We start from the raw sequence: 19,315 nt of genomic DNA on the forward strand, positions 1-19,315 counted from the left end.
TGTAGCTCGGGACCATATCTACAGAGAGTAGTCTGGAGGTTCCATCGAAACTAAAAATGCATGCCTTCCCCCTCCCTGCACCCCCCCCCCCAATCCCCAGCTCTTCCCGGGACTGCTCCTTCACAGACACACCTGTGCATGGGTAAAGTGACAGCATTTCTTAGCAGCATTATGGTTTTTATTAAATGTTTATTTTTGAGAGAGAGAGAGAGAGAGATAGCGAGCCGGGGAAGGGCAGAGAGAGAGGGAGACACAGAATCGGAAGCAGGCTCCAGGCTCTGAGCTGTCAGCCCAGAGCCTGACGCGGGGCTTGAACCCACAAACTGCGAGATCATGACCTGAGCCGAAGTCCGGTGCTCAAACTGACTGAGCCACCCGGGCGCCCCTAGCAGCATTATGTTTCGTAACAGTGAAAGCTCCAAAATGACCCGCATGTCCGTCAAGAGGGCACTGGTTACAGGAAATGATTGCACTTCTACGCTAGAGAATTCTCCGCAGCATCAGGCTCTGGAAAGATTTTGGGGAACTACCGGTAAGTGAAAACAAGCAAGGTGCAGAACGGAAACGTAATCTGCTGCCATTTGTGCACGTTCTATTTCCTCGAAGCATAAAAATGTATTTGCTTGTCTAGCCACAGGCTTTTTGTCTAGGGGGTTACGGAAGAAACTGGCTCCCGTCAGGCTTTAGGAAGAAGAACGGGGTGGGACGGGACTCGTTCGTCACTCTGTAGCTTTTGGTAACTTTTGTTGTATTGCGCAAGAACGGATTACTTCCTTAGAATCAGACACACGCTCGCATCTGCATGCACCTATGGGAGAGTGCCGGGTGAGCGGTCACGGGCCTGTCCTGCCGGGGACAGAGGAAAGGGAAGGCCCTTTATGTGCATGGGACACGGGGTGTGGCACGGCTGGGGGCCCCTGACCGCCGGAGTCTGAGACCCTTGAAGGAAGAGCCGCCTTCCGAGGCGGACAAGAGGCCTCAGTCTTGGGCTTCCTTCTCCTTTCCCGTAACGGTTCAGGGGTCCCTGACTGCCCTGCTAAATACCCGCATTGTCATCCTTCTACGCCAGGCTCCAGGCTTATAAGAAGCTTATCAACTCCAACCTCTCCCCTCCCTCCTGCCCCCAGCGAAATAACGTCCTCTTTCTCTGGAGTCCCTCCACGGCTCCAAGGATTTGACTTCCCAGCCAGCCCAGGCCTGGGAACTCCACTTTCCTGGAGCCAGAATCTTGCTAGCCGGGGTGAAGACCTCCACCCACCACCCGATAGGCCACAAGATGTCTATTGCCCTCCAGAGCCCGCTTCCAGGGGCAAATTCCAGCCCATCCCAGCTCTGAAACGTGCCAAAGCCTGTCCCTTGCAGCTTCTCCCTGGGCACACAGTAAATATGGCTGCTTGGTCGTGGGGCATCTCTGGAATGCCTGGGAACAGGGAGGGGGTTGGGATTCTTACAAACTTCTCACCTCGCCCTCCCCTGGTCTCTGCACCTTTGTCCTGGGTTGACCCCCGTGGCCCGCTAGCCCGTCCCGGCTGGAAAGCCCTGTGCTCCCTGGAGCTGGCCGGGCCCTGGGCCATGGGAAGCAGGGATTCAGGGAGCCCCCTGTCACCGAGCCTCACTTCTCCCCACACTTCTGTGTCTGCTGCCTTTCCTTCGTGCTTCTCATGGAACTTTCCATACGTGGAGCACTTTAGGCCCAACATCTCAGTTAAGAGGCATGAGAACTTCCAAGGAAGTTGGAAGCTGTCATCACCCCCTTTTACAGATGAGGAAACAGACGCTGGGGAAGGTTTGGTCATCTGACGCTTTCTCCCAGACGTGAAGTCAGGTCTGGCGGATTCCAGAGCTCTGGATCTTTCCATATCTGATGCTCAGCTGACCTGCTCTTCATACTCTGACCTGTGGCCTCACGGTATAAGTGAGGGACGGTGCCTGGTTTGAAGCCACAAGCAGGGGTCATGCTGGTTGTATGGCAGGGACATTCCCAAATGTCACAGCCCCAGAACGAGATCCAGGGATGAGAGGCGGGCTGGCTGGGAATGCGTCGGAGACTGGCCACCTCGGGGTGGAGGCTGCAGGGGGGTGGACTAGGGGGGTGCAGGGAGAGAAGCCCCCACCCACTCACCGCTCAAGGCTCCAGGTGTCCACCTTTCCCAGGGGTCTGGCTTGAAGGTCCCAGGGTGGGGAAGAGAATCTGGGTTTCCATCCCAATTCCTATGCTAACTGAAGTCTGACCTTGAGCAGAGTAACTTCGGAGCCTTCCTTGTCTTATCAGTGCAACAGCTTCTAACGCCTGCCCCAGAGGCTGCTGGGAAGGTCAAAGTGAGCTAACGCACGCCACGTTTGGAGCACTGGTGCTTGGCACCCCCAGGCTGCTCGTTCTGCAGAACAGACCTTTGCAGGTGATCACACGGGGGGGGGGGCGAGGATCACCCCACCCATTTCCTGCCTCTCAGAGATGTCCCACATCGGAGCCTTCCACATGCAGCTTCCTCACGGCCACTGCAAGCTGGCTCAAGAACTGAGTCTTGCCTCGGGATGCCTCGGAAATGCGGGGGCTGCGGGACGTTCTGCACAATGTCAGGAACTCCTGCACATCCCTCTCCCTCCCAAATCCAGGTGGGGAGGTGCTAAGCCTGGGGCTGCCTGGAAAGGGAAGGTTTGGGAATACCATGCCAAGGGCACAGGAAGAGGCTGCCATGCATGACCCTGCGGGAGCCCCTGCCTTCCAGAAACGTCCGGGGAGCACATGCCGTGGCAGGTGTTCGCGGGCACTTTCTGAATAATGCCTGATAAAGACCAGGGGACCCAGGGATGCTCCCTTCTCTCCTCCCGCCTCCGGGGGCCGAGCAGGGCATGCCTGCTCCCACCCCATCCAGCCAGGGCAGTAGTGGCCCAGCCCCGCAGGCCCTCCCTTCTGGCTTCCCTTCTGCCTCCCACAAATGAGATGCTAATTTATGCCCCTCCACTGTCTCCTGGCAGATGCCTGGCCCAGCTCAGCCCCAGAGCTGCCTGCATGCCAAGTGCTTCATTAGCCAGGAAAGAAGGCTCTCGCCCTCCTTAATCTAATCCTCGCCAGTGACCTTCAGGAGCCAGGCACCTTCTGATGCCGGGGCCTGGGAGGGTGGGACAATCAATTATGCCTCGGCCTCCACAGCTGCTGCCGAATGGATTTCTCGCTCAGAAAAGCATGTTCAAAAAGCATCTAATGGAACGGATCATCAATTTGTTTGAATACACATTTAATCTGATTAGGGGGGCCCAGCCACCGGGGCAGCCAGTGCAAGTGAGCCCCAACACGGCCCTGGGGAACCGTGAGTGGGGTGGAGGGGCCCCGCGTGGGGAAGGGGAAGGAAGGGCGTAGGCCCCAAGCCCACCACCAACCAGCTTGGCCCGCTGTACCTTCAGCCAGAAAGTCACACAGAAAAGAAGAATGAACCATGCAGAGGCCACAAGGGCTGGGCAGATGCCTCCTGCTTTTCTACGGCCCCAGCACAGGGCACAGAGCCCGGGGCAAAGAAAATGCTCAGGAAATAAGTGAATGAACACACGAATGGAGAATGAATGGTGATGAAGCCAAGGGATGCCGATCTTGTCACTTCCAGGAGAAGAATAATTGACGACTGAATTGGGTTGAATGATGCACTGCCCTCTCCCCCGCCAAATTCATGGCCTAACTGGAACCTCAGAACGAGACCCTATTTGGAAACAGGGTGTTGTAGCTGTAATTAGTTAAGAGGAGGTCAAACGGGAGTCGGGTGGGCCCTGTGTGACTGGTGTCTTTATGCGAGAGACATGGGAACAGAAATGCAGGGAGAGGATGGCCATGTGACGGTGGAGGCGGTGCGTTGACCGCCCAGGGAAGCCACGGATTGCCAGGAGCCCCCACGAGCTGGAAGATGCAGGAAGGATTCTTGCCTCCAGCCTCCAGAGGGAGCGGGGCCCTGCCGACACCTTGGTTTCAGACTTCTGGCCCCCAGAACTGTGAGAAAATCCATTTCTGTTTGAGTCACTCAGTTTACGGTACTTTGTTACGGCAGCCCTAGGAGACAGATGCAATGCCTCACAGAGACTTGGGTCTGTCATTGCACATAAGTCAGCCTGCCAGAGAACAAAGAGCACTAACTAGGAAGTGAGTCTGGAGCCCCAAGTCCTGCCGGTCTAGACCACGACCTTCTTCAGACGTGTCCCCATGTCCGCATGTCTGCCATGCCCCAGGGCCTTTGCTTGTTCCATTCCCTTTCCCCAGAGAGCCCTTTCTTTCCTTCTTTGCCAGAAAAATGTAGGTGTTAAATCTGTGTTAGTTTCTGCCCTGTGTCCCCTCTAAGCTCAAATGGCCTGTCCTCTGTAACTCTCTTCCTGCTGTCCTCCTCCACAACCTTCTGACTTCTGAGGGTCTTTGCCTCTCTTACAGCATAGAGGATGCACATCACAGCCCCCTGTGTGGTGGCACCCATGCTGCTCTTCCACTGGAAGACAGGGACAGGGGACCCCTCGCCTCTCCAGCCCCAGAGCCTGGCAGTGAGTCCGGTGTGCAGGAGGGCCCAGATCCATGAGTGCAAAAGTGGACACATAAACTTGCCGTTGAACATGGCCGGATCATCTCCCTCGTGTCGGCAGACCCTGCCGGGGGACCTGGACCTTCCCTTCCAGCTCCGGTGTTGCAAGATCTGAGTAGTGGTATGAGTTACGACCTCTCTGGGCCCGGGGCAGGCTTACTCGGATTCAAACTTGGCTTAGCCACTCGCTAGCTGCGTGACCCCGGGGGCAGCTCCAGAGCCCCTTTGAGTCTCCGTTTCCCCACCTGGGAACTGGGCTGCGGACAGCAGCCTCCTCCTAGGCCTCGTGAGAAGGGTAAGGGCTGAGACCAGTGCCGGGCACAAATGACCCATCCTTACGTTTGCTCTGAGCCCTGTCACAGCCAGGGCCTCCCGCTGGAACTGTGCAGGTGAGGAACGCCTAAGCAGCCCCAGCCTTGGGCGGAAAGAAGGGGGGGTTCTCATTTCCAATGGGTTTATCTTGCAAATAACAGAGGGGAAGGGAGACTTTCCTTACATTTCGGCTGGAGGGTTAGGAGATTAAAATGACACCGTGGATTAGAATGCTTTTGCCTAACGGTGCTATTATCATTTTCCTGTATTCAGATTCATTTGAGCTATAAAAGCGGCGGTAATAAAATTTTCACTAACTCCTGGAATTTCTCCCACGAAGCTCCGTTATGCTGTGTGGATGATGTTTGTCTCCCCCCCCTCCGTGACCCCAGGGCGGGGCACCTGCTTGGCACAATTCTCCGGCCTTTCAGCTAGGACCTGAGACCCCTGGCCATGAAGGGACTCGGCAAAGCTCAGCTGTGGGGGTCAGCTGCCCGGACAGGCCTGCGCGGCCCCACGGAGACTCGTTCCACCGGCATCTGGCACTTCCCCAGGGGACCGTCTTACAGATTCCTCAGGTGAGCTCTCTCCATCACGTGGGTACCACCATCAGCCCGTCTCTAAGCTCTAAAGACAGAGAAACATCCCACCGGCCCCGAGAAGCCAAGGTACGGATATTTTCAAGAACCTACAGCCTGTGGGTCCCCAGTGCCCCATGATGGCACCACCAGACACAGGGAACTGAGGCCTGTGCCAGGGCAGTGGACAAGTGGTCCCAAGCTCTGGGTACCATGCTCTCCCTTGCCTCCTGTTTCCCACTCTGAGAAAGGCCATCACCTAAAGGAGACTGTCCACTGTGTCTGAGGAAGCGAGGACAGAAGGGGACGGAAGACAGAAGAGGGGGGTCTGACCTAGCACTGGCATCGACGTCCTAATACGCACCAGAGAGCTCAGGCGCACGGCAGCATGATGGGGGCTCCCCCCGGGCCTCGGCATCCCACCCAATTTCAGTGGCCCCCCCTTCCCTTCCCTTCCCTTCCTTCTTCCCTTCCCTTCCCGCTTCCCTTCCCCCTTCCCTTCCCTTCTCTTCCTTCTTCCCTGACATCAGCGTGGGCCGCTCAGCCCAGGGAGAAGGGAAAGGAGGATGTTCGGTGAAGACCTCATCCTCACCAGCCCCCCGTGTTTTCTCACTTAGCCCCCGACCACTTTGGGGGAGACATCATTACCATCCTTTTATTTCCCTCAGCAAAGCCCAGAGGTGAGCGGAGCGAGGTCACCCCGGAGTCAGGGCCGGGTTTCGAACCCGCGAGGCCTCTGATGGCCGCTCAGGTCGACGTGGTGTTCGGGCCACGGGAGAGGAGTCCGATGCCGGGCCCCCGTGGCGGGTGCGGGGGGCGCGGAGGGAAAACCAGAGTGGCGAGTCTGCTGCCTCCACGCAGAGGCCGAGGCATGGAGCCCGCCCGCCGAAGAAGCACACACACTCATCAGGCTGGTGACCCCCGTGTCCCGGGGCTTTGCAGCGTGTAACGAAGACCGTGGAGCAGAAAATTGGAGTTCAATTTGCCGTCCACGCTGCGTGGCGCCCAGCCCATTCCAGTCCCTGGCAGGTACCTCTGAGCTCCATCATAAATAATAATACCATGCGGCTCTCTGGGCTGCTCGGCAGATACAGACCCCAAGCGACCAACAAGCTGTGTTATGCACAGAGGCCTGCACGCGCCGGCCCCACCCAGGTCCCTCCAGCGGGCCCCCGTGCCACCCTCCTTTCCTGCTGTCACCCACCCCCCCCAACACACACACACACACACACACACACACACACACACACACCCCTCTCTCTGGGCCCATGCCCAATCTGGAGGGAAACAGGCCCTCGTCCACCCCCGGACACTGAGCTCAGCTCCTGCCCCGAAGTCTTCCTTGCCCCCTTTCCCGGCACTTGTTAGCAGAAAGCCCCTGGGGGCCTGGCAGACACCCAGCCCCTTGCTGTCCCTAGTGTGGGTACCACAGTCGCTCCGCCTTGCTTTATTCATTTATCTCTTTTCTTAAAACCCAGTCATGTTTTAAATGTTTATTTATTTTTGAGAGAGAAAGAGACACAGAGCGCAAGCAGGGGAGGGGCAGAGAGAAAGAGGGAGACACAGAATCAGAAACAGGCTCCAGGCTCCGAGCCGTCAGCACAGAGCCTGACGCGGGGCTTGAACTCACAGACTGCAAGATCATGACCTGAGCAGCAGTCGGACGTTCAGCCGACTGAGCCCCCCAGGATCCTCTTAGAAAGGGATCTGGATCTGCTCGGGTTTGTAGTGTGCCCTTGTCTCCAATAGAAGCGGTTTCTCTCCTCCAAACTGCACGGGGTGAGTGGTAACACAGGCCCCTCAGATGAGGGGCAGCTGCTCCCCTGGAGGTTCTACATTAGCCACCTTGGGAGCCACTTGGGGGAGGCCCACCGAGGCAGCTTCCTCCGAGCAGGGCCTGGAGATTTCCCCGGAGGAGGGGCTTTGGGGCGGAGCACAGGGGCTCCCATCAGAACAGTAAAATGTGGTCGCACGTTGTGTGATTTCCGGAACAGGGAAATCCACAGACGGGGCAGAGACTGGTGGCTAGCAGGCGGTTGGGAGCCTGAATGAGCGCGGGGTCTCCTTTTGGGGCGATGCAGGTATTTTGGAATTAAGCAGAGGCGGTGACCGTAACCACTACGAAAGTTCTCAATGCAATCGGACTGTTCACTTTTAAGAGGTTGATTTTATGGTACGCGAGTCGGTCTGATCCCAATTAAAAACGAGCCAAAGGCAATCTGGTACGAAAGGTCTTTCCCTGGCCCCCCGCCCTTCGGCTTATCCCCCCTCCAGGACTCCCACTCTGCCTTCCGTCTCCCCGGCCCCAGCTGCTGATTAGGAGGGAGACTATTGAAGAAGTTCCACGTGCTCCTTCCTGTCCCGGGAAGTCACCTGGCTCCTCCCCTCGCTCCCTCCTCCTTTCATCTGCTGTGATGCTCAGGGGCAGGTCCCCAGTCAGCTGCGGGGTCCTCTCTGGGATATGGAGGGCAGGGCTGGGTTTGCAAGCAGTCTCGGGAGCACAGGGCTAGAAGCCTGTGCTAGCCGCACGTGAAGACCCTTCTGCGGCCACTGCCCAAGCTGACAGGCCACCTGGAGTGAGGGCCGGAAGATCTGGCTTGGCAGGTGGATGATGGAGGGTGGGCCCCATCTCTGCACTTACAAACTGCTGGGCACCGAGGCAGCAGTGCGGTTTTCTGAGCTGTCCTTTGCTCCTTTGCACGACAGACAGGAGGGGTCCCGCCACACCTGCCCTGCCCGGGTTTCTTTAGGATCCACTGTGACAGAGTCTAACAACCAGGAACTCAAGGTCTGGCCGAGTGCTGGCCACACGCGGCCTCTGTTTGAGCGTTGCCCATCCTGTTCTTCCCGCCACACAGCATCGCCCTGGGGGTGGGCTACTAAGCATCCCACGCAGGCAGGCCGAACGGAGCCACTGTTAAGGTTGGTGACCGGGAGGTGGCCTGGGTTCAGATGTAGGTGGACGCTGGGATCTCCTTTCCTTGCTAATCCCATAGATCAGGGCCATCAGAGGCCGGCCCAGGGTGTGAACTCTGAGGATGGGAAAGGCAGGAGGCGGGCACAGCTCAAGGGGCATGAGGTTCAATGACCGGCTGTCTGACCCTCCCATCCCCCACCCCCTGCCCCTGCCTGCCTTGCCCTGGCCTGGCTGCTGGGCTCACGTGCCCTGGTGCCAGGTGGCTTTTTCCAGGCAGCACCCGGCAGTGCTGTTTGGGGAAGCAGAGAGAGCCTGCTCTGGAAACCTACAGCTCATCTTTTGTGCCTTATGGTGGCCGAACCAAAGGCTGCAGGGGACGTGATGGCATTGGTGCCCCGATGTTGGTCCTCTGCCAGGTGTCCACCTGGGAGGTCAGGCGGTTTCCTCACCGGCCAGCGGCACCCCTGGCTTCCCCTGATTGTCGGCGTGTCCCCCACAGCGAATGGGGCTCCCAGGCCTCTCCAGAGGAGCCTGGGCCTGGCAGAGCATGCTGGGAAGCAAGCGAGAGAGACGGAGGCAGGATTCACACCAACGAGACGGGCCAGGTTTAAGCAAGAGCACATCCATGGCGCCACGGTTCACACGGACACGGGGTTTGTGTTCCTGACACTGGGCCCCACGCCTTCTAGGTACGAGGTCTGGCCACCGGGCAAAACCCTGGCTGCCGTGGCCTCCCACAAGCTCCAAGTATCTCGAGTAAGAAGCATTTGTGGAACTCACCTAGTCTAACCCCTCTGGTTGGCCAATGGGGAAACTGAGGCAGAGGAGTTTTTTTTTTTTTTTTATTTTTTTTTTTTTCAACGTTTATTTATTTTTGGGACAGAGAGAGACAGAGCATGAACGGGGGAGGGGCAGAGAGAGAGGGAGACACAGAATCGGAAACAGGCTCCAGGCTCTGAGCCATCAGCCCAGAGCCCGACGCGGGGCTCGAACTCCCAGACCGCAAGATCGTGACCTGGCTGAAGTCGGACGCTTAACCGACTGCGCCACCCAGGCGCCCCAAGGCAGAGGAGTTTAAGGGAGGACTTGATCCCAGCTTTTCTGACCCCAGGTCACTCTGTCTCACTTGATAGCTCTCGGCCTCATTTTCCCCTTCTATAAAATGGGCCCGAGGGCTTAACAGATGTCCTCTGTGCTATTCCCGTGTAGCTGACACACCTGGGCTTTCCTGGGGCGGACCGGCTGATGCTAGGAGAGCCTCTTTTCCCCAAGGGAACCCGAGCTGTCGCTGTGGACGGAGGGAGGCCGGGGTGCCTTCAAATGTTCCCCATGGACCCTTGCTGTATCTCCTGCCGCGTGGGGGATGGTGTCCCTGTTGTGAAATAAGGTGTCTGCAGACGTGATCAAGTAAGGATGAAATCACTACGTACGAGTGGATCCTGATTCGACACAGAGAGAGACACGGAGAAGACGCCAGGTGAGGACAAAGGGCAGGATGCAGCTCAGCCACAGGAGTGAGGATTGTGGGGGACACCAGAAAGTGGAAGAGGGAAGGTAGGGCTCTCCCTAGCAGCCTTCACGCAGAGCATCCGGACCCTGGCTCTGGACTGGGCCTCCAGAAGGGTGAGATAAGACGTTTTTGTTTTTTTTTTTCTTAAAAAATTTTTTTAAAATTTTTATTTTTAATTTATTTTTGAGAGAGAGAGAGAGAGAGAGAGAGAGAGACAGAGAGAGACAGAGCACAAACAGGGGAGGGACAGAGAGAGGAGGAGACACAGAATCCGAAGCAGGCTCCAGGCTCTGAGTTGTCAGCACAGAGCCCGACGTGGGGCTCGAACTCATGACCTAAGACCAAGTCAGACACTTAACTGACAGAGTCACCCAGGTGCCCCAGAGACAAGACGTTTCTGTTGTTAAGCCGCCCTAGCTGGTGGCACTGTGCACAGACCGCCCCGGGGCAACTCACATGCCCCCCCACCAACGCCCACCCCTCAAAAAAGCCAGCCTGGAGCAAAGCACATCCTCTCCGAAGGCTTCACGGATGTCCCTTCCCGCGGCAGAAGCAAGCCCCCGGCTTTGTGCTCACTGAGCCGTATCCGTGGTCATATCAGTAACTGCTGTGGCACCTGCCACATGACTGAGCACTCCGCTGGACTGGAAGCTGTTCGAGGACACATCTCACGAGGGCCCCCACGGTGCCTTCAGTCCCTAACCTGGCTTTGTGCATGGACTGGACGCTCGATGCTAAACGAAGGAATAAAGGCACACCTACTCCGGCTCAGGTCATGATCTCACGGCTCGTGGGGTCGAGCCCTGCATCGGGCTCTGCTTTGGATTCTGCGTCTCCCTCTCTCTCTCTGCCCCTCCCCACCTGCACTCTGTCTGTTTCTCTCAAAAATAAACATTAATTTTTTTTTTTTAAATGAAGCAATGGATTAAAGAATCATCTTGTTTCCAGAGGCTCTGTTCTGACTCCTAACCTGCCCTGCCCCAGACCTGTCACGTCCCCTTCTCTCTGGTCACTTCCATGCAGGCCTCAGCGTGCCCTCCCTGGCCCCACAGCAACGTCGTGCCAGCCACTCTGTCGCAGGGCCGAGCTCAGCTAATGATGACAGACGATGCCCCGCGTGCCAGGATTGGCATGTTGGCAGGAGGTGCCGTCGTGATTGATGGCCCCGCGTGGCTATTTCCAATTTGCTCACCGGAAGCCAAGCCTTTCTGGGAAGGAGAGCAGCTGACCCCCTCCACCGCCCACTCACGCACGTGAGTCTGGTCTCCTCTCCTTCCCAGAACCGAAGCCCTTGCCCTTTCCCTGGTGATTGGCACACGGCGGCAGATGGCATGTTTCGCTTTCACGGGCTCAGAAAGCGGATAAGACGTTCCTTGTGGACCCGCTACTTTTCCCTCTCATCCAGAGAGGGTGATCTGGGAGTCACACACTTACCGTCCTCTCCCTTCCGGCTTGGCTGGAGAAGGGACCCCAGCCAGGGCCCCACGCCCCCGGGGCCAGCCTCTGTCTGTGGTTATGAGGGCCAGTGTCTCTGCGCTCTCTGCGTGTGGCCCCCAAGCCCAGGTAGGTATGACTCCCATTGCACAGATAGAAAAACGGAGACGGCAAGACGTGAAGTGTTTTAGCTTTGGCTATAGCGACGGCCAGTGTGGGCCCTGGGGTTTGCGTTCAGGGCCGTCCATCTCCAAAGTTCACGTGCCTTCTGCTGGAACACGCAAAGTAGGTTTGGAACGGTGACGGAGCCATCTTTCGGCCCTCCGCTGTCACGCACAAATCTCGAGGCAGGGACAAGAGTCTCATCTGCCATGGTGAGCACAGAGTTCCCATGGGTGTGGGCTGGCCTAGGGTCACAGGGAAAAGGGCAGGGCCAGGTCTCCAGCGGGGGACAGGCCACGACACCCAGCACATGGCGGGGGCTATCAAGAGACTCACTTTCCCTGGGACCTGTGTGACCCTGGGTGAGCCTGGCTAGTTCCCCAGGCTTCAGTTTCCCTGTAGGTCATGACCGGCCTCATCTTTGCCCATCTCTCCCCAGAGAGCTCATGAGTCAGTGAGAGATGGCATCTGAGGCCAGAAATCAGGAGGGGCGAGGGTCTTGTCACCAGTAGGGTGAGACCCAAGAGAGGATGATCCCAGGTGGGAACTGATAGGAGGAGGCGGTGGTCCCCAGAAGCTGCCCTGAAGGGCTGAGGCCAGGAGGGTCCCAGGAGGCCTCTGCCCATTGCCCAGCCATGCCTGGCCTCGGGGAGCAGGAGAGCGAGCTGGGAGCTGTGGTTTGGCAATGGGCAAACCCAGCAAGGGAAAGGAGGGGTTTACAGGAAGGCTTCAAGTTACCGGAAAGGACAATAAATTAATATAATAGGGCCGCTTGGCTGGTGACAAGGGATAAAACATGTGGTCCAAAATAGCCCCATGCAAGATCGTCAAAAGGATGAATGAGAAGGCAAGACGGAGCGAGGGAAAGAGCGGGAAAGGTGCTTTCAGAGCGGGGAGCAGGGGGAGGAGGGGACAGGAGGCAGCGTGTGGGGTGGCCGGGCCTCCTGACCCTCCACCGTCTCCCCCTGTCTCCCCTCAGCCCCTTCCTCTGCACCTCAGCACTCGCTGCCCCCCCCCGCTGCCAGCTTTCCCTGGCCCCACCGCCCCCACCACCTCCCTAGATCCTTTTGCTGCCTCTGGCGCCCAGCTCACGCAAGTGCCCTCGGCCTCAGTCAAAATGTGACGTGTGCATTTCGCTCGTGCGCCCATGCGCTCGCTCAAGCTCCATTCGCTCCTTCAACGGACGCCGTGCAAACACCTACTACGTGCCAGGAGACGTCACGGTGAGCGAGAAGAAAGCCTCTGCCCTCCAGTTGCCCTGACGCACGTGGGGGGTGGATGGGCCACCAGATGCAACGGAGTGAGGCCCGTGACACATCAGGCCTCCGGTGCAGCTGCCAGGGCCACGAAGGACCCTCGGGCCAGGGGCCCCCAGCAGCACTCTGAAGGGAGAGCAGGCCGCATGCCAGTCGGGGGCGTGCATTTGTGCCACAGCCAGGAAACGACAGAAGAACGACGGCTTCCGGGAACTTTGTGTGCCTCGATGCGGACACGGGGACGATGGCGAGAGAGGGTGCGGGCGGTGCGGGCAGTGAGGCGGGAGACGGGGCTGGCTGGCACAGCGGCCACGGAGCAGGCCTGTGTGGGATGACCTTGGATTTAAGCTCTGGCTTCTCCACTGAGGAGCTGCACGACCTTGGGCAAATCATTTAGTCCCTGCGAGCTGGTTTCCTCACTTGAGGACAGTGACGTGGGATAACAGCACCTGCCTCACAGAACGGCGGCCAGAAGAAAACGAGACAATTGCTGGCTCTTGAATGAATGAACGGTGGGGGTCAGGGTCCCCGAGCATGAAGGGCTTCTACACCGTGCCAAGGAGTTAGCTGTCACCGAGGGCTGTGGAGCGATGCTGGAGATTCCGCGTGTGTGCACGTGTGTGTGTGTGTGTGTGTGTGTGTGTGTGTGTGTGTGTGCGTGCGCCCTGGGGGCTCCCTCGGGCGCCAGAGTGGCCCCGGCTGCTCTCCCAACTCTCGCCCATTTGTTCCCAGTTTCCCGGAGGAGAGCGATGGTGCTGCATGACCCTTGGTGGGGATGGAGGAAGGATCCCCACCTTCTCAGCACAGGCTCAAGGTCATGACTCCTCTCGCGGACCTCTCCCGCTCAGTGAACACCGACTATGGGCAGGCCCTTCAAGGCGCCGCAGGCTGGCAGGAGAGATAGGATTCACAAGGGCAGCGATGACTAATGATGTGAGGCGTTAGGGAGCGTGGCACCTGCAGACGCAAGAACCAGGCGCGACGGGCACGAGGCACAGGGTGGGGTGGGGGGGGGGCCGCCCCGAGGACTGGGTGGGCAGTCAGGGAGCTCCAGGGAGGAAGGAGGCATCACGTGAGTCATTTGCTTGCCGATTAATCTGGAGGCACTGGACCGTCAGCTCCACACCAGCCACCGTGGGATGCGCTGGGACGCAAAGGGGGAGCAAGACCATGCTTAAGAAGCTTAGACTCCAGCGAGAAATGCAGGTGTTAACCCGGGGACTGCAAGAGTGAAGATTCTCGAAAGCAAGGTGTTGGGGGGGGTGGGTACACAGAACACAAAGGAGGGGCCTCCCCAAAAGTGACATGCCAGCCAAGACTGAAGTCAGGCAGGAGCGAGAGCAGGTGTGCCAGAGTGTAAAGGGACAGGCAGCCTGGCCCGTTCACGTCAGAACCGGAAGGGGGCCCTTGCGTCTGCAGCCCGGGAGGAGAGGAGGAGAGGAGAGGGAGACAGAGCGAGAGGGGAATATGCGGGCTCGGCACCGGCCGTGTGACTGAGCCACGGATCTAGACTTTCTCCCGAGGGCAGCGGGAAGCCACTGGAGCGACAGGGACAGGACTGTAGTTCTCTCTGTGCCTCTGGCGGTGCAGGGGGCGTGGGAGGAAGGAGGTGACAGAGGACGCCAGAGTCCGGCTGGGGGCTGCCGGTTATGAGTCCAGGGAGAGATGATCTCCGGGGGGAAATGCCTACTCGGCAGACCTGGCTTTCTTTCGGGGGAAATTCTTCCTGCCCAGACAGAGGGGATGTGGAGGACAGAAGAGGGGGTTTGGCTTGGTCCCTGGGGCCGCAGCGCACGTAGAGGGAAGCAGGGGGACCGGGGAAGGCAAAGGTCAGCGGTGATGGTGCCGCTTCCTGAGACCCGAATGCTGGAGTAGAAGCCACTTTGGTGGAAAGACCCTAACTCCTGTTTTGGGCATGTGGTGGCCTGCTGGACGTCCAGGACTAGAACCCAGGGCTGGAAAAGGGGAGTAGAGCCCGGGGTTAGAAGGGGGAGCAATGGGGAGGGAGCTGCGTGGCCTCTGTGGAGCCCGCCTCCAGCCTCGCCGGCTCTGGGGACCCCGGCCGCTTCACAGTCACGCACGCACGGCACAGAGGAAGAACTAGGTGCTTGCGTCACACCAGGTGGTCCCAGGAGCTCTGGACGCACATTTCACCAAATCGACGCAGTCACCCTTCAAGGTCATTATTGCCCCTCACAGATGGGGAAGGAGCAGTGCAGTGAGGCTGGGATCTGCCCAAGATCACACAGGAGTGAGCAGCGGAGGAGGGATTCACACCCATGTCTGGCCAAGTCCACGGCCCAGGCTCTCGTTCCAAGGAGACCTACTGCCTTCTTAAGTCCCAAGTAAACAGGGACGGCTGCCTGAACTGTGTTCCCCCAAGACAGCTTAAGAGTCGGGAGGGTGCGCCCCAGCGCCAGCCCTCACGGAGGGCAGGGTTGTGGCGACCACGTCCCCAGCAGCCCCCTGGCTGGGGGCACATATGTCAGCACACCCACTGCTCCTGGGAAGAGTCCCCCGGGGCCGGCAGGGGACTCACTGCCCCCTGGCTCTGCGTTTCTGCAACTCGTCCCTCTCTGGCTGAGCCCTCCCAGCCTCATCCCTCTCCCACCCTCTGCTGACTCTTGGACCCTGCAGAGCTGTCATGCACCACGGGAGAGGCAGATCAATCTCTCCGTGGCTCACCCACGCACACATTCATCCCCCTCAAGGTCGAAGCTTTTATTTCTGGGTGAGAGGAGAGGCCCTCTGGCCATGCCCAGGCCCAGATAACTCATGGACCAATCAGTGCCTCCGGCCCCCTCTGCACCCAGGCACAGGTGGAGGGAGCCACTGCAGCAGCCCGGCCCCCTGCACCTGTGCCTTCCTGGGGCATCCCTGTAACTCTCCCCAACCTCTGCAGCTCCCTTGGGTGGCTCTCCTGGGCCTCGCTCACTATTTCCCTCCTCTTTCTTGAGTCCTTTTACACAATTTCGTCCCCTGGAGCCTTCTGTAACTATCTCCTTTTGGGGACTTAACTCTCCTTTCAGTGATGGAGAGCAAACATTGCCCTGTCCAGAGAGATGATTCTGGAGACAGGAAGTGGTTTAGCTCTAGGGCGCAAGGAGTGGGGAGGACGGAAGCCGCTGAGGCGTGGCAGACCGGAGACGGGGCTGGGATGCCTACGGGTTTCACTTGGGTCAGCCTCCACATCTCTGAGCTGGAAGACTCTAGAATATCCACTCCATCCCCTCCATGCCTCAATTTTCTTGTCTGAAAATGGAGGTGCCAACATCTAGGTGAAGTCAGACAGGGTAGGAAGCTGGCCTTGGGAAGGCTTGTCCCCCACCAAATTCACGTCTGCCTAGAACCTCAGAATGTGACCTCCCTTCAGGAACAGGGTCTTTGCAGATATAATAAGTTAAGATGAGGCCATACTGGATGATGGTGGGCCCTAAATCTAATGGCCGGTGTCCTCGTAAGACCACGTGAAGACACAGAGAGGCACACAAGAAAGAAGGCCACGTGAAGACAGAGGCAGGGGTCAGAGTAACAGGCCTACGAGCCAAGGAACATTAAAGATCGCCGACAACTGCCAGAAGCCAGGAGAGGCATGAAACAGGTTATCCCTCAGAACCTCCAGAAGGAACCAACTTTGCTTTTGGACTCTGGCTCCAGAACTCTGAGGCAATACATTTCTGTTGTTTCAAGCCAGCAAACGTGTGGTAATTTTTCATGGCAGCCATACGAAACTCATACAGTTGGAAATAAGGGGGTAGGAGAGTTGCTTCCTCAATACTGGACCCATTGCTGTCTGCCTGGTATGTAGAGGTGGACAGAACCACCCTTCCATGGTGTCACATCCTCGCTTGGACCAACACTTGAAGAGAAGGTGGAAATAAGTCTCGTTATGCCCTGCTCCAGCTTCTCGTTTCCTCTCTGGTGTCCATACTCTCGTCTCCAGCATCCGGGGAAAACCCATAACCTGGTAAACTGGGGGAGGGGCTGTGGGATGGGGCAGGGGCGGGGCCTATACTGTTGGAAGGATGGGGACAGCGGTGCAAAAATGGCACCACCATCTGCCCGCCTTTCACTCTGTGTCACAGCCCTGTTTTCGCCCAGCTTCCTTGAACCTCTTCTCTGTCAGAGTCTTGGCAAACGTCATGGCGCCATGTTAGTTTTCAGAACAGAACCATCTTGGTCAAGCGCCAGTGGAAATGGCGATACCCCTTGAGACTCCAGTAAAGCTTCTGGCTGACAACCTGTGGGAAAATGTAGCCCCATCCGTCTTCTCCGATCAGGGGCGTCAGATTCGCCCTCCTCACCACCCCTGGAGCCTCACTGGACCTGCCTGCCGCATCTGGCCATGCCGGCCACTCCTTCCCTGAAACTCTGCAAACCTGGGCGTCTAACGGCCCTCTAGTTCTCCTCTTGCTTCCCTGCCTCCCTGCTTTGCTCTTCTTCCTCGGGCTCTGCAGTGTTGGGAGTTCCCAGGTCTCTGCTCTGATCTTTGCCATTCCCTCCTTTTCCCTTGGTGCAAACACCCAGTTTTCTCTTCCGGCGGCAGCCATTGCTTGGATGCTGGTGCCGTTCAGACCTTTAACTCTGATCCCCGACCCAGATGAATCAGCTCTATTTTGATGACCTCCAGGCTCAAATGTTTCAAACATCCAAAGCTGAACTCGGGTGTCTACAAGCGTGTAGCATTCGAATGCTCTAGTACAGGTAGTAGCTTTGTGCATCCAGGCGCCCAAGCCAGAAGCAATGGCGGCCGTATTTGCTTTCCTCTCCTCCCTGTGCCCCACCGCATCACTCACCCACACACTCCTTAGATTGCAAGCCACCCTGTGCCATCTCTCCTTTCATCTCTGATCTAGGTTTCATCTGCCGAGCCCTTACCGGCCTCCTGGCCATCAGTCATTAGCTTGATCTACTTAATTAAAGGGATTTCTAACCATGTGCTTCCTGCTTCGTGTGCTTCCTTCAATGGTTCCCACCACATGTAGGATAAACTACTCCTTTACAAGGAATACCAGGCCCTTTTTGTCACACCAGACACATGGTGGGTGTTCTGGAAATACTGGTTAAATGAAAGAACTCAATGACTTATGGTTTCCTACCACAACACACAGCCTTACCCCTGGGTCTTTGCTCCTTCAAGCCACTGATGGACTCCTCCCCGCCCACCTCCCCTGGGCACTGCTGTCCCAGCCCCACAGCGGGCCAGGTGCACGTCTCTAGCTCCATGCTGCTACCTGCACTGGGTGACATTATGATGATCTCTTTATGCATTTGTGTCTCTCTCCAGACCGGTGGTTCTCAACCAAGGTCCCACCCCCCAGGGGACACCTGGCAACGTCTGCGGATATTTTTGGCTGTTACAACTGGCGGGGTTATCCAGCCGTTCCTGTTGGTGTCCAGCGGGTCAAGGTCGGGGGATGCTGCATAGGTTCCACACTGCACGGGAGGGACCCCACCCCCCTGCCCAAAGAAGGACCCAGCTCAAATGTCAGTGGTGCCGAGGTTGAGAACCCCCCCGTCTAGATGTGCACGGGGCCCACATCTGCCCGTGGCCATACTCCAGGGCCTGATCACGTGCCCACCGTCTTGCAGGCCCTCGACACGTGTTGGCTGAATGAACGTCACCACACTGTGCCCCGGCCTGAGCGACAACCAATGACATCTCCAGGCGCGAGGCCCAGGCCACAAAGAGAGGCCGTGGCTGTCTCGCAGCCCCAAGAATCCGGCTCCGGGGGCAGGAGGCCGTCCTTCAGAGACAAGCTGCTTCCTCCAGGAGCCAGGACGGATGCGAGCAGTTCAGCCAACAAGTTGCCGGGGCTGTGAGAACGTTGCCAGTGAAAGTGCCCTTCTTACCAACGCTGACTGCCAGGCTGGGAGGCAGCAAGCCTGTTACTTAGGCCCCTAGCGGCAGCCACGGAGAGGACGGTTTTTGCAGGGAAAGAGAGGGCAGGGGGCTCTCTCTTGTCCCATCAGAGATGGAGCCTGAGACTGGGCTCTGTCACGTTTCAGAGAAGGAGGAGGACTGTTTCTCACCATTGCTGCAGCCCCGGTGGGCGGGGAGGAGAGGGGAGGGTCAGACGGTCTGTCTTCAGCCCCGGGCTCCCCAAGGGGCAGGGGGAGACCAGTTAACTCTCCACCGAAGCTTGCCCACACAGGCAGTTGATAAAGGCACTTAATAAAGAGGAGAACACACATCGAAGGGCCCCTTCTCCCCTCTCAGGTCCTGTCTGTGTCCTTCTTGCCATCTCCCTGGATGTCCCACCTGGTTCTCACCTCTCTCCGAGCCCACGGCTCCCTCCAGCCCTCGGGGTAACCCTGGGGTCCAACCGGATGCAGGCAGAGCTACGCTCGGCCAAGCAAGGCACAGAGAAGTCCTCCGTCAGCGTCCCTTGCAGCTGGCAGTGCTCACGGGGCTGTGCCAGCCACCGCGCCCCAGCCCAGAGCCTCAGTTTCCCCAGCCCTGCATCCTCAGACGCAGGCAGGTGCACCGCCAGGCCACGCTTCGGGCCCCCGGGGCCAACTTGCGCTCATTGGCACGGCGGCTTGGCCTGGCTTCAGGGGCAGTTTGCCGAGCCCGGACGGATGACATC

The 19,315-nt window shown here is 58.1% G+C and overlaps 1 protein-coding gene and 1 long non-coding RNA gene across 3 annotated transcripts in view; one reads left to right on the forward strand and one right to left on the reverse strand.

Moving 5' to 3' along the window:
- The window catches only part of SDK2 (sidekick cell adhesion molecule 2), a 266,290-nt gene that overhangs the window by 143,197 nt on the left and 103,778 nt on the right, over positions 1-19,315 (reverse strand).
- LOC123604013 lies at positions 1,047-9,188 on the forward strand. 2 transcript variants are annotated; one of them, XR_006715173.1, is made up of 3 exons: positions 1,047-1,380; positions 1,763-6,475; positions 8,863-9,188. It is a non-coding gene; the product is annotated as an uncharacterized LOC123604013 (long non-coding RNA). The 2 variants fall into 2 exon arrangements; XR_006715174.1 differs by lacking the exon at positions 8,863-9,188 and having other exon boundaries at positions 1,763-4,129; positions 4,412-6,977.

Source organism: Leopardus geoffroyi, chromosome E1 (genome assembly GCF_018350155.1).
Source record: "Leopardus geoffroyi isolate Oge1 chromosome E1, O.geoffroyi_Oge1_pat1.0, whole genome shotgun sequence".
In the NCBI taxonomy this organism is placed as follows: Eukaryota; Metazoa; Chordata; class Mammalia; order Carnivora; family Felidae; genus Leopardus; species Leopardus geoffroyi.